Genomic DNA, 3,475 nt, shown 5'->3' with positions numbered 1-3,475 from the left:
TAAGTGCTCAGTACTTCTTAAGATGGTATCTCACCTGACTGGTCATGTTAGAGATTTGTCTTTATTACCTTTGCCAAGAAGGTTGTATTTTTGGTAGCGCTCGTGTTTATTTGTTTGTGTGTAGAATACCATCTTACATGTAACTCGAGATCACCTGGATGGATTGTACTGATATTTTGTTTGACTTAACCAGTGATGAGACCCAGAAACGATTAGATTTTTTGGCCCCCTAGCGGCTTGTTGCGGTACTACAACGGAACTTCCTTGTTTGATATCTCCTGTTCTGAACACGCCGTGGTCATGATTCTAAAGTGGTAGATAGCTCTTCTGGCTAAGGGTAAGCAGTGTAGCCTTGGGCCCACTCATGGCTTGTTTTGGAACTGTAGGGGCTGGTTTAGTGTCAGGCTTTGACAGGGAATAACACAAGGATGGGCTGACGAATCTTCATGATTTTAGCATGTTTTAATAGAAAAGATATTACATAATGTCGCGAATGGGCGTGAACAAGACGAAAAACAGTCGCCAACGGACGCAATGACTACAAATCTTTATTTGATTAATCTTGACCAGTATGCATCGGTTTGTAATTCTGCGGTCGATTGAGAATTTGATTTTGTCTCTAATCTGGAGAAAAAAATTGAGTTCACGGCATTTCGCAGTTGTTTTTTTTTTGTTGTTGTTGAGGTGACCCGTGTGTTGCACCTGAGTGTGGCCGCAATTGAAAATTGGCTAGAGTTGCTGCAGTTAGTTGTCACCATTTGGCACGGCCCACTGAGATACCAGCTTTATACAGCAGCAAAGCAAAAACAAACAAAACAGAGAATTCAACATTATTCATTAATACCACGCAACAAACGATACACGCACAGTTTATAGTGGAGTGAGTGAAGCATGTGAAATGTATGTGCTGACCTCGAATAATAAGAGCAACATAATACTACCATGATCTTTTAGTCTAATGAACGGATTAGAACTATTGCCATATAAAAGTGTGCGAAAAAATGCAAATGGTGGTGGCAAAAGCATATGACTTAGGCTTAGCTCACATTTCCAAAGCGGGGCCTGGCCGGGCAGCTCTCGGGAGCGAAAAGAATAATATAAAATACACCAAGATACACGAAATTTCCAAATACGATTCATGGACATGATTTGTACATATTTCTAGGTATGCATTTAAACTTTTCGTTTCTTAAAACAAATGGGCTCCGCTTTGGAAATGTGACCTAAGCCTTAACACGCATCCACGTTCAATTCAGAAACAGACAAATTGCTCCTTTAGAATGCATCTGGCAAAGTCCATCCACACACAAACCAATAGTATCTTCTAATAATACCTAGTTCTGTGTATCTTCTTATGCCCGTCCAGCTTGCTCCGGAGTTGAGAGGACGGTGTGTACAGACGGCGACTGTGACGTCCATGAGGTTGTCTGTGACGGGATAGTGGACTGTGACGATGGGAGCGATGAAAACGACTGCGGTAAGTCAGGCATTTCGCGCTGCGCCTGTCGCCGACACATTATTACGCAACTTTGCGAGTCTTTCGCCAATTTTCTTTAATATGCAGGCGACCGGTCAGCCTTACACAAAGGTTTACGCCTGGGATCCCAGGTTTTGTTCCCAACGTAAATACAAAATATCTTTATTGGAAATAGTAGTGATACCAGTGCAGTATGAAGTGACCGCTCTTGTTGCAACTGGCGATATATCGATGCTACTTGTTCTGGTCCATTCAAAACATTTTGCGAATTGAACCTTTTTGAAATTTATAAAATAAACGCAATGTCGACAGGCTACAAATTTGGACCAGTTAATTAACAAACAGAGCTCTGTGAGATAGTTGCCTTACCCTCGTACGTTTTAACTACGAATACGTTTTACATAAACATTAATGCAAATTCCATGAAATTTGTGCAAATGCTTATGTACCCCTGACCATTGTATAAGGCTTTATGTTATGTCTAAAAATTACAATCTTCGTAAATTAGTAGTGTAGAGACATTGTCACCGATCCTCTGACTTCTCTCCTTGAATGTAGATAAAGAGATCTGTCCGAGTGGAGCCGCCATCAACAAGGCAGAAGTGTGTGACGGTACAGACGACTGTGGAGACAGTACAGACGAGCAGAACTGCTGTAATTATGGACACAATGTTTCTTTCAATTTCTTTGCATTTCTCTTGTTCTTGTAGATTTTTTAAGTTGAGTCAGTGCTTGACCTTCAAATTTCCAAAGGTCAGTTTTAAGTACTCATTTTCATTACATATTTCCCACTTTCGTTTTCTAATGATTTCATAGAGATTTTTGTTAGTAATTCTCTTCCCAAAATTTTACTGGATTGTGTATTTATTTCATGTACATCAATAACTGAATGTGTATTTTTCTTTCCCCGATAGGAAAATATATTGTTTTTGCTTCCTTTTATATCGTATTCTTCGTGATATGATATACCATTGTGTACGAGTAGCCTGAAAAAGGTGTACGGGAAAACATTATGCAATTATGCCTGTTTGTTTGATTGTTTGTTTGTTTATTTGTCTATTTTCAAACGCCTGGGTGGCTTAGTCAGTTGCCTTTCTGTTGTGCAAAAGCGATGGCTATCCTTTTTGTGTATTTGCTGCAGTTTCAGGAATCACAATAAAAATGTTTTATGTTTTTTAATAACTACAACCCTTTTTTTTTCGAAAATGAAGATTTGTTAAAAAACGAATTGCTTCATTTTATACTTCATACAGGCGAGCGTCAAGGAAGGCTGGCCTGCAGCAATGGACAGTGTATAGATTCACAAAAAATGTGTGCCAATACCCACATACCCTGCTATGGTGAACCGAGTGGACAAGATGCTAGATGTGACGATGTGGAGGATTGTTTGGATGGCAGTGACGAGTCCTGCTGTGAGTAAACTGGCTGTAATGTTTGTAGACGCTAGTTCTGTATTGATGTGTATATATGCTGGGCAAGGATTGAGCCATTTACACCCCGCTCACTCCAATTAATACATATAACACATAAAGATTTGTATTCTGTATCACTCTGAGAAAGAGGGAGAAAGAGAGAGAGACAACACAGAAAGAGAGAGAGAGAAAGAGGGACAACGATAGAGGCAGACAGAGAGGCAGAGAGAGACAGAGAGACGAAAAGACAGAGACAGACAGAGAGACATTGAAGCACAGAGATAGTTGAATGTTAAGTTATGCATAAGTGGTGGATCAACATAGCCCTTTCGTTCTCCAGCGGCCTCTGCCTGTAACAATGGAGCCCTGTTCCATCAGCTTTCTCGGTGTGACGGCAGGGACGACTGTGGGGACAACAGTGACGAGCAGAACTGTGGTACGTACGGTTTATTTGGGAGTTGAAAATTTGAACGTGCACTGCAACAATCAAGCTAGCCTATACTTCTGTACCTACAGCATGCAAAAAATTGAGTTTTACAACATATTTACGATGTAACGTTATATGTCCACAGTGAGGACAAGGACG

At 40.5% G+C, this 3,475-nt stretch overlaps 1 long non-coding RNA gene across 1 annotated transcript; it reads left to right on the top strand.

The window, feature by feature from the left end:
• The first annotated feature begins 2,047 nt into the window (after positions 1 to 2,047).
• LOC118405357 lies at positions 2,048 to 3,325 on the top strand. Its single transcript, XR_004829896.1, has 3 exons — positions 2,048 to 2,131; positions 2,731 to 2,889; positions 3,230 to 3,325. It is a non-coding gene; the product is annotated as an uncharacterized LOC118405357 (long non-coding RNA).
• The last annotated feature ends 150 nt before the right edge of the window (positions 3,326 to 3,475 follow it).

Source organism: Branchiostoma floridae, chromosome 18, assembly GCF_000003815.2.
Source record: "Branchiostoma floridae strain S238N-H82 chromosome 18, Bfl_VNyyK, whole genome shotgun sequence".
NCBI lineage: Eukaryota > Metazoa > Chordata > Leptocardii > Amphioxiformes > Branchiostomatidae > Branchiostoma > Branchiostoma floridae.
Note: the sequence above shows the minus strand (reverse complement) of the source record. Positions and strands in the feature narration are given on the sequence as shown.